This window comes from Canis aureus, chromosome 24 (genome assembly GCF_053574225.1).
Source record: "Canis aureus isolate CA01 chromosome 24, VMU_Caureus_v.1.0, whole genome shotgun sequence".
Classification (NCBI taxonomy): domain Eukaryota; kingdom Metazoa; phylum Chordata; class Mammalia; order Carnivora; family Canidae; genus Canis; species Canis aureus.
This window is the reverse complement of record NC_135634.1, coordinates 25693885-25705131: the sequence shown is the minus strand read 5'-3', so window position 1 is coordinate 25705131 and position 11247 is coordinate 25693885. Positions and strand designations below refer to the sequence as shown.

Below are 11247 nucleotides of genomic sequence, written 5' to 3'. Positions count from 1 at the left end.
CTGCAGATATCTATTCATGAAAGAAGGGAGTTGTACTTTGACAATCGTATTGCAAACCAATAAAACGCCAATTTAAACCACTCCTCAGACAATGTAATCTTCATTATTGCATTATACTCATGACATGAAAAGGATGAAAATATGTAACTATTCAACTGTGTCAGATTGGCTGATTAGGTTACAGTTCTGTTGGGCCATATCTCTAGGAACTTTTCACTAGAATGTTTTCATTGTTAAATTCGTTTCATTGGTTTCTATTTCAGTGAGCTGCTGGACATTTAAGTGGGCAACTGAAGTAGGACTGTAACATGAACTGATGGTCATGTAACAAACTACTCATTTTCTAAAATTAGAGCCTAATTATCAAGTGGAAAAAACCTTGAGTGCATAGAATGTGTTTTTCAAATTCGATTCTTTTATATGAAGTAAATTTAAAAAGTGAAGAAAATCAGTAGTAATATGTCAAAACAATATCAATGGAATAAGCTTGATAGATATTAATACTTTTTGCTTTATCAGGGGTTATACCTTTCGAATGTTTATGCTAATCCCAAAGTATAATGAAATCAATTTCGAATGTAAATGCATGCCATTATATATACACAAATCATTATCTTTATAAATATAATTTTTTAAAAAGTGAATTTTTAAATATTTTCATATACAGACGACATAATGACAATGGATTGACTTAAAAAAAAAGATAGACTAAGAAATTCTTTGATTGGAACTGTTGTAATTACTTTTTCCTTTTCAAAGAGACTGTTCCAGATGGCACGACCAAAGTCTTGTTCAAACCCATGTCCATTATACAGTTAGACACTAGGTGGCAATACAAACCCCCCAAACTGGACACACTGTTGCTTTTCTCTATTACCCTTAAGTTTGAAATCCACTCTCTGATTGATTCTGAGTTTCACAATAAAATTAGAAACAGAAAAACAGCAATACTTTCATTGCTATCACCATATGTTGTCTTTCTTTTCATAAAGATTTCTATTTCAGATGAACCAAAATTCATGTGTATATGACATAGGATTTGGAAAATAACTTGAGTACATTTATTAATTTCGTTGTCATGCATATATGAACCTATTAAAAGCATTGAAGATGGCACATTTATGCACTAATGCTAGAATTGTACTAAGATAAAATATGCACTTTTAAGCACACAATTGTGTAGGAGAATCAAATTCAGTTATAAAATACTTTCCTATTAATCATTGGGATATATTACTAACACTGCATTTCTGACAAAGTGAACATTTTCTTTCAAAGGGAACAAGAAGTAAGCTTATTGCCAATGAAGATGTGCCAATGTGTTGCTTAACATATGTTAACTGTGAGGAAGAGAACTATTCTGATAAGGAAAGTGAATTTAATATAATAGTAGTCAGTAATATTAATAAAACTGCTGTAAGAATATATTCAAATTCTTATGTAATACAACATTGAAGATTTTGGGAAAAAGAAAGGGCAGTGTGTTTGAACACTGAGGTTCCAATTAAAATAAACATTTATTTTATTGGCTAGCTCTAGTGCATCTTCGCCAGCACATTTACCTTGTCCTGTATAAACTGGGCTGACTACCAATTCAATCTGGGATTCAATTCAACATGCTGAACTTAATGAATGGGGTCTGTATAGCTTAAGCACCTGATTACTTTCAAATCTGCTTCTTGTATTTTTTACCTCACAACAGTTGAGGTGAGTTGAATTTGGAAGAAATTTTTCCAGTGAAGTGGTTATAGAATTTTTAAAAATTAGGTACAAAGCCAGGTTTTTAAGGTGGCTTTCATGATTATTTGAGGTCAGTGTTAATTCACCAATTAATACTCCAGAGACTAATTTTGAAACTATGCATTTTTACATTGTCAGACTTAAAATCCATTCCAAATCAAAGGATTCTAGGGATATGGGAACTAAATAGAATGTGTAATTCTTGATTAGATCCTAGATAAAAAAGAAAGTGTCAGGATTGTATCCTAGGTAATAAATTTCTTGGGTGTGTTATGATATAGTTTTGTAGAAGTTCTTGGTCTTAGGTGGATATATGCAGAAGTATTTGGAGTTGGAGTGTTAACCTTGATAGTAACTAATTTTCAAATGGATAAATGGGAAAAAGTATAAACATAGAGAGGAGGAAAGTAAAAACAAATGAGGCAAAATATTTTAAAAGGATAAATCTAAGATATATTGGTGTTCCTTCTATTCTTTTAACTACACCTGCAGGTTTGATACTTTTCAAAATAAAAAGCTGCAAAAAATCAACTTCATCTCTGGAAATACATAACAGGAAATAAATAATATTATTATTCTTTTCTGCTTGCCCAGAAAGAATATATGCTATTTTCTCTAGATGAACTGTAATCCAGACATTTTAAGGTTAGTATTTGCTTGACTTCTTGTAACTGACAAAAAATTTTTGTATTGTGGCTATGATAGGAGTGCTACGTGTTTCTTGAACAGATTGTAGGAATGCACATGAAGAAAAACTCTGACATTTTAATAAGAAAATCTACCCTCTTTACTATGCCCACAACTGCCCCAGGCCGAATCACTAAGCATTCAATACATGATACTACCATCAGAGGCTGAGTCATTCCTGCTGCAAATCGAAACTATGATTCTAAAAATGAATTTTCTAATCCAAACCAGAGCCTTAGCCTCCTTAGTAATGTAGTTTTTACAGTGTTGTTAGTCTAAAAAATTTCCTCACAGAATGTATGTTTATAATAATCTCAATGTCAATAAATAACTTGAAAAAAGAGAATTTGAAAGTATAGAATGTGGAATTTTGATGACTCTTAAGCTATTGAAAATTTAAACTGGTTTCTGGGAAAGTGCATAAATAAAGAAAGCTGTTAACCATGTTACAATTTCAATCAACAAAACAACTATCAAATGTTTGTTTAAATGTATTCCACCTCGTTCAAAACATAACTTGAGACAAATGTACAGTAAATGAGAATATTTAAGATATGGATAGTTTGAAAAAGGAAGTTATATCCATTTGTTACATTAGCACACGTTGTTAGCATATAAAGAAATCTAAGCTCAGGCTTTTAAGAAAGGCATAAATATTCAGCTTCAGTATCTATTACATGTTTTCTGAGTGGACTAATAGAAATTTAAAAAAATCATATATATGTATGTAGATTTTAAGTTTTATTTATTGAAACAGTAGGGCTTGAAGCATACAATTAAAAATCATTGATGTATTTATTTTCGTTACACATTTGCTTAGTATTTACATCCACAAATGTAATGATTTGTAAGTTAATTTGGCTTATAAACACATCTACCTGTACAGCCATTTAATAAATATGGGACTTTATCACAGATAAATTACCATTTTTCATAATGATATTATTAAGCTGATTTCCCAAACTCTGGTATTCTTGGGTGTATTCTCTTCATGGCCTTTTTTAGATTGGTTTTGTAAAAATTGAAGATAGCCCCCCTTTCAAAGTACCACCACATCATTGGATTTCCTGGGGTTCTAAATCACTTTCTGAATGTGGACAGGGTGTGTCTCCTTACCAGCATTTGGATCTATTTGAAGAAAACATTCTTAGGAGCTAAACATATACATATCTATTCTATATATCAGATAGATTATCATGTTACATAGGACATAAGTGATAAGTTAAAAAGGAGAACAAAACTTTAGTAATTTTAAGAATATGCTTTCAATCATATTTATAAGCTGGTGTAAAAGGAATGGAGTAAAAAATGGAGTAAAAAAGAAAGCAGCAGCATTTAACAAACCACAATGCGTATCTTCCATCATAATGCTTATTTAAGACATTTCCACTACACATGAGGGAGGGTGAGAAAAGGGAGAAAAATCATATTATTTCCAAGGAGGAAAAAGACCCCCAACAACCCTATTTTATAGTTAACTGTTTGTTTTGCTTAACAAAGAGAGAGGAGGCTCTAATTTAGACTTTCCCAATGAGAAGACAAAATTCCTAGGGCAAACAGCTAGATTTTTTGGATTCTTCTACCCTTAAACTAACTTCAGGAACTTGAGACTACATTAGAGGAAGGGCAACATTTGCTTCTTGCCAATTTTGGTGGTCCAAAGAGTACCCCCTCACCCATCTTCCCCATGGCCCAACTGCTGGTTCCTGACAGGTTCACTGTAAAACTGGGAGTGGGAGCAAGCGTTGCTCTTTAGCCAAGGCACGTGCACGAGGTGGGAAGGACCTGGGAATCCTCTTTAATGCTCCTCAGTGTGGGACTGAACCACTTGCTCCTTAGAGACTTTGTGTAGAAGATGGTCAATTTTAGTCGTTAGGGGACTTGGAGTTAGCCCTGCCCTCTGTTTTGATAACATGGAATCTATTTTCTGAATTTCAAAACCCAATCCAGTAGAGAGTATAAAGTTATGGAAGTAAAGGCTGGAGTCTCCTAAGAAACAGCCATTTGTTTTTTCCTTTGTGTAGCTCTAGCCTCAGGAATCTCCAGAGGGTCCAGATGCTTGCTCCCCATGTGCTCTCCTTTTCCTACTTACGGAGCAAAAGCAAGACTTCTCCTTTCAGAGTGAAAATGAAAGAAAAAGAAGGCTTTGAGAAGAGAGTTTGACTTGCTTATTAAAAGCCTGAACTCCTTTCAGACTATTATTTTGAATTGCTCACCAGGCTAGAAGCCTGACAGCAGAGACCATGGAAAGGGGCCCAAGGTGCCTTTCTAAGGAGTGTGGGTTGGGTATGGCTCTGCCTATTTTAGCATTGCATTTTCTCCTTTCGACACTCACTTGGTTTCTAACCTTATTCCTTTTGTCAGCCAACATTTATTATGTATTTACTATGCGCACATTTATAGGAGACTCCGGGTACACATTTTGTAAAGCAGTAATCTGACTTTTCTTTAATCCTCAATACTGCAAAAATGTTCTACATTAAATGCCTACCATGGATCCCTCCTCAAGGACAAAAATAGTTTGATAAACACATCCATTTTAGTTAGGCATGGTACCATAAACCGAAGGAATGATCCATCGGGAAGAAACTTAAGACATCATGGTATCAGAAGTGATAATATTTTTAGCCAGTTCTAAAATCCAGTCTTGGGATCCCTGGGTGGCACAGCGGTTTGGCGCCTGCCTTTGGCCCAGGGCGCGATCCTGGAGACCCAGAATCGAATCCCACGTCGGGCTCCCGGTGCATGGAGCCTGCTTCTCCCTCTGCCTGTCTCTGCTTCTCTCTCTCTCTCTCTCTCTGTGACTATCATAAATAAATAAAAATTAAAAAAAAAGTTTTGCTTGAAAAATGGGAGGGAAAAGTTGCTGATATTTTATCACTAGGAAACCTGTCACCCTTGGGATGCCAGTGTCCTGCAGTGGCTTTCATGAGAATTATTCACCTGGCTGGTGATTAGCATGTGGAAAAGAGACGTGAGCAAGACAGTTTGTTTCCGAATGTATCTTGATCCTTGATCCTTGGTTTTCTTAACGTTAATTATTTTGAAGATTTTTTTTTTTTTGCTATGAATAAAAAGCAGTAATCCACTTTCCGATCACATTTCTTATTATCTATCTTTTTTTATTACTTCACATCTGCTAAGTTTTGTTTTAGGTGTTACTTACCTTGTGTACATTTCACAACTCTGTTGCCTCACATTGAAGAAGTGGAAAATCACATTTTCAGAAGATGAAAAATGAATTAAAATGAACAGCAACATGTCCCAGATCCTTTATTCTTTTTAAAAATTACTTTCAGTTCCCCTCTCCATTCCTCTGTGTATTTCTTTCATGTTTCTTTTTGTATGAGTGTTCTTTTCCCGGTATCACCCCATTGCCCACTCCACCCCTGCTCAAATGTGCCCAGTTATCACAACAAGTCCCATTAAAAAAAATTGTAGTGCTGAACATTCAATTGTCTAATTATCTGACATTAAGTTCCTGTTCTCATATCTTGAAACCAGGGGTCAGTTTTATCATCTTAAAAGGGGAAAACAATGTTTTAGTAAAACTAAATTTAAAAAAAGCTGATGTTTTTAATGAAGGGCTGAGCTCAATTTCTAGTTTTCACCCTTTACTCGGGAAATAGCGATGCATTGAGGGTCCGGTTCAGGCTTCAAACACAACGTGCAAACTCCACTGTGCCTGTTTGCAGAAGTTCTACAGAGAGCAGTAGCTGTGGCTGGTGTAATGAGCCCCTGATCAAAAAGGATTCAAGAAAGTTTAAAAAGTGAGCTGTACTTTAAAAGACAATAAAAGTAGGATAGATGGAGGTTGCCCAGTGAAGGAGGAAATGGCCAATGGAAGAAAATGTTTCAACTTTTATGCCTGTATGCTTTGCCTTACCTTATTAATCACTATGTCACTATTTGAAAGTGAGAGAAAGCTATCACTCAGATTTTCCCCATATTTCCTCCTTTTAAATTTTACTAGGAACCATCTGTAGTTCTACTTTGGAAGCCTTTACAATTGGAAAAAAAAAAAACCTCAACTTATAATTTTAAGCAAAATGGGATTAAAAGAGTGGAATCTAAGATGTATTGTGGTTGAACACAGATTTACTTGTCACATGCTTCTCACCCTATCGTTTTTGGGAGGGGGGCTTATTTTGTTTTTTTTCTGTAGTGTCTTCGATTTGATGAAGACTCTGTCCTTGGAACCCATCTCTCCTGTTCCTCCTATAACAAACTGAAAACAATAAACTAAAATCAGCTGTTATAAGAAGATGACTCCCATAGTCTTTAATTTTAATTTTGCATGTAGAAAAACAAGACAAAAAATCTGTATTCATTAACAGAATGCTAGTTTGTTCTTCTCCATGGTAAAGAGAAGCAACTGTTTTGTTCGTCTTTGTATCCTTTCGAGAGAATTTCCTTGCCTGTAACTGAGCATATCCCATATGTTCGGGTCCAGAGACTGCCAGCCGTAACTGTGGTATCCTTACCATGCCCGAGTAACAGGCACAGGGATACGAATGGAGCTCATTTCCATAATGTGCAACTTGAGAGATGCTTTTGAGAAATAATTGCAATGAGTGATCGAGTATTTATTCTTTTGTGGCATGGAGAGATTTGCATCAGTTGGGTGCCTGCCTGCACTAATGTTAAAGGAATAGGACTACTCCTATGGTTATTTTCTCTTCTAAGATTTAAAATTTTGTCATTGGAAGAAGTCTCAAGAGTATCAAGACAAGCAAGTTCTGCAAAAGATTGACATCTTTGGGGGGGAAAAACAATGATGAAAAAGAAATTAAGCGATTGCCCAAAGAAGAGACTCTTAACAGAAAGAAATGATGAATCAGATGTATATTGAGGTAAGTTTACTATAAAATAAAAAAAAAATAAAAGAAACTTTTGTGGCAAGGAAGCATGACTTATAATTCACATTATGACTTTGTCTTCATGGCCGTAGTTTACAGCAGTATTTATGCTCAACTTAAGGCAGAAGGTGTCTCAGTTTATTGTCAGGACAATCAACAAGGTAAATTAAATATATACTATTTAAATGTTAATTTAAAAGCCTCCTCACTTGATAGATGAAGAATGGCCCAGAGAAGGAAGGCACTGTCCACACAGTCACTGAAGTTAGAAATAAGCTTTTTGGGCTTTAATCCAGTGACCCTCCTGGCTATCACTTTGAATCCATGAACATGAACATTGATCTGAACAGAACAAACTTATTGAGTTTTGCATTAGAGTTTATGTTCCATTGGATTAGAACACACAATATTATAATGTTAATATGCATAGTTCAAATCATGAGGAATTTTACTTAATTTCTTTAGGCACAGGCTATGTGGCACTTAGCAGATAATTTAGTAGTTATTTTCCACTGTTCCTATAGACAACAATAATATTTCATCTTCCCTGAGAAATCTTTACTGAGTTAGGCATTCCTTGGAGATAGTAAACCACTGATAAGACTTTGGGGGAACGTGTGGAAAATTTTAGTTGAAGATTTCAGGCACATGTAATACTTTTAGCCATTTTCTTAATTATCAGTATATTTTCTTTTAGGTTTCTGAAATCTGCATCTCTGGCATACTTTTGTCATATGGCTGCCTCTGTAATAGCACATTATTAGCATATGTGACATCCTAATATATGTTAATCATCCTAAATGGCAATATTATCAACCTGAAATATGGATTTTATTTCTGCCTTAAGAAATTGATTACCTAGTGTGAGAATAGGAAAACATTATGGGAACTGCTTTCTGGGAAGCAATGTAGATGGATGAAGCCAGTCTGCTTTTGATATTTGTCTTTGGGACTTCCCAAAAGTGCTTTGTCAAAGAACTCTGTGGATGGATGGCATCAACTTACTTCTTTTATTTAACATGTAAAATGGAAACTAGTAAAACAAATGATAGGGGAAAAAAGGTGAAAAAAACTCCTCACTCAGTCTATTACCAATCTTCCAATGTCCAAGCCTCAAAATGAGAGTATAAATGGATACTGCCATTTCCTGCCAAATCCTAATCATGTCAGAAAATAAAGGCCATGTTGAATTTCATCCATAATTATCCAATAAATGTACAAGAGAAGAATAATCAATTATTCATATTTTAATGTCTTAGTGAAAAATATACACCATTTACTGGTTTGTTTTGTAACTTAAAGTGATCAAAATCAGCAGGGAAACTCTTTGAAGGAAAAATGCTAAAAATATTCCTCTAAAAACACAGGGTAAAAGCTGACATTTCAGCTTCAAAAAAAAAAAAGAAAAAAAGTCACATTTGGCAAGAGCCTTATTCTCATGATGTGTTAGTTATGTTTAACTCTGGTATTTTTTTTTTTTTCTTATAAATGACTAAACTTGGACCCTGCATTTCTTGGGCGAAGACATCATCTTTTATGACACATTTCTACACAAACATACTCCCACCAAGGACATCACTCACCTTCTTAAACACCAGGGGAGCACAAGCCAACATTTTAATTTACAGAGCAAATTTATACACAGGACTAAGAGATACTATGCTGGAATTGAGGGCTGCCCTAAAACAATGGGAACTGATGGAGCAAGTCAAGGCAAATGGGAAAGTCTTTTATGTTTTGCCTATGCATTTACACTCACATTCTTACTCCTCTTAACCTCTTTTCTCTCTGTAATGGTTGTAACCAGTGCCAGCACCCTCCTCAAAAAAGCACAATTTGTTGTGGTTCAAAAAAGAAAGTGCTAGTCCGCTGCCGCCATGGCCCGTGAAAAAGCTTGTGGCAAAGAGGGGCAAAAAAAAGAAGCAAGTTCTGAAGTTTACCCTTGATTGCACCCACCCCATGGAAGATGGAATCATGGATGCTGCCAATTTTGAGCAGTTTCTTCAAGAGAGAATCAAAGTGAATGGAAAAGCTGGGAATCTTGGTGGAGGGGTTGTAACCATCAAAAGAAGCAAGAGTAAAATTACTGTAACTTCTGAGGTGCCTTTTTCCAAAATGTATTTGAAATATGTCACCAAAAAAATATTTGAAAAAGAATAACTTCCGTGACTGGTTGCACGTAGTTGCTAACAGCAAAGAGTTACAAGTTGCATTACTTCCAGATTAACCAGGACGAGGAAGAGGAGGAAAGTGAAGATTAAAACTCATTTATCTCAAATACTTTGTATGAGTTCTTGAATAAAACTTGGACCCTCCCCCTCCAAAAAAAAAAAAGAAAGAAAGTGCTAGAATAATGGGTCCTTGCTGTCTACGAAGCAGAAGGGAAAATGTGCATAAATGAATTGGTTTTATTTGGTATGTTCCACCAAGAATATAGTCTCGGTCTCATCTAAATGTATGACTCCATGAAATCAGGAAGGAGATGACAAGGACTACTATTAATTTTTAAAGTTTCACAATTTAAGAATATTGCTGGAAATAAGTTGATGCTACATATAATTCTCACCTCTAAAGTTCATCTGGAAATCTCTTTCACCAGAAATTATCATTGATCCATTTCCTTATTTTTCTAGTTATTTTCTTCCTCCCTTCCTTCCTTCCTTCCTTCTCTCTCTTTATCTCTTTCTCCATCTCTAGAGACCATATTTTCTTAATAAAACATGGAAGGTCAAGGTCAGAAGTAACCAAAATAGGTCTTGGAGAAGAACAGTAGGGAGCAGGGGAAAAAAGGGTTTGTAGAGGAATAAGAAAGAGAAACGTGTTAGAAAAAAACAAAAACAAAAAGCTTCACAAACCAAATGTCCAGTTGTGTATTCTTATTCCCTTTCTCTTCTGTCAATCTTGTCCAAAATAAATTTGGTATATTTGTAGCTGAATAATTCAGAACCATATAAAAATCTCCCCATGTGCCATATTTTCTCCTGCCTTCAGCAATGTCTGTTTTAGCAAGATGGTAAAAAGATTCAAATGTTTGTGTCAGAGAAGAAATGTTTCTACAGAACATTTGAGATTGGGGTGTGTGTGTGTGGTTGTGTGGGTGTGCACATGCATCTGTGATCTTTGTTCTCAAGGGTCTGGTTCCTTGGCTCTGTGCTAGTGCCCGATACCTAGTCTCCCTCTTCTTGCCTTGAGTTTCTCTTTATTTATTCCTTCACCAAATACTTATTAAATAAATGAATAGATGACCTTTTAAAATCTTTTGCATAGGGAGCTTGATTTCAACAGGGACACCAAGATTTTGAAGTATTTTGTTATTTCTGCCTGCTTCCTTTCTTTACCTTTGTAACTTTGAATCCACATAGGATGAGGAAAAGAAATGGTGACACATTTTCCCCTAGCAGAATAACTGGCTCATATTCATCCATTTATTATTAAACATATATCACTCTGTTTCTACAAGGAACTGGGCATGGTTCTAGTCACTGGCCTGTAAAAGCTATTTTTATAAGTGTCCTATTAAAATGCTGTTCTTTGGCTTGTTGGTTCCTCTTGATAGTCTGATATTTGTGTTAACTTGTTCTCAACTTTTATGTGCTTCCTCATTGTGTCTGGTCTTTCACCAAAAAAAGGCGCCAGAATTTTCTAACCCATGGTCTGTTGAACACCAGTAGCTTGTGAGATGTTAATGGGTAAAATAAAAAAAAATCTTGTAGTAAAATACATTTTGACAAAGTTACATACTCTATAAATAACGGCAATATTGACATATCCCAAACTCTGAGAAGTTATGCAACAAAGCAACCAGTTTAAATTTGTTTAATCTAGTACTTCTCACATATTTTTTTTTATCACAGAACTGACTTTTTAGAGGACATCTATTAGTATCTTGCTGGATACCAAGCTTCAGAAATGGCACTTGTTATGGTAAACAAGTGCCAGTGGGTTCACTCTACACTTATAG

General features: G+C 35.2%; 1 pseudogene; it reads left to right on the top strand.

Annotated features, from left to right (window-relative positions):
- The first annotated feature begins 7335 nt into the window (after nt 1–7335).
- On the top strand, nt 7336–10802 carry LOC144296619 (large ribosomal subunit protein eL22 pseudogene; annotated as a pseudogene).
- Nucleotides 10803–11247: the final 445 nt, after the last annotated feature.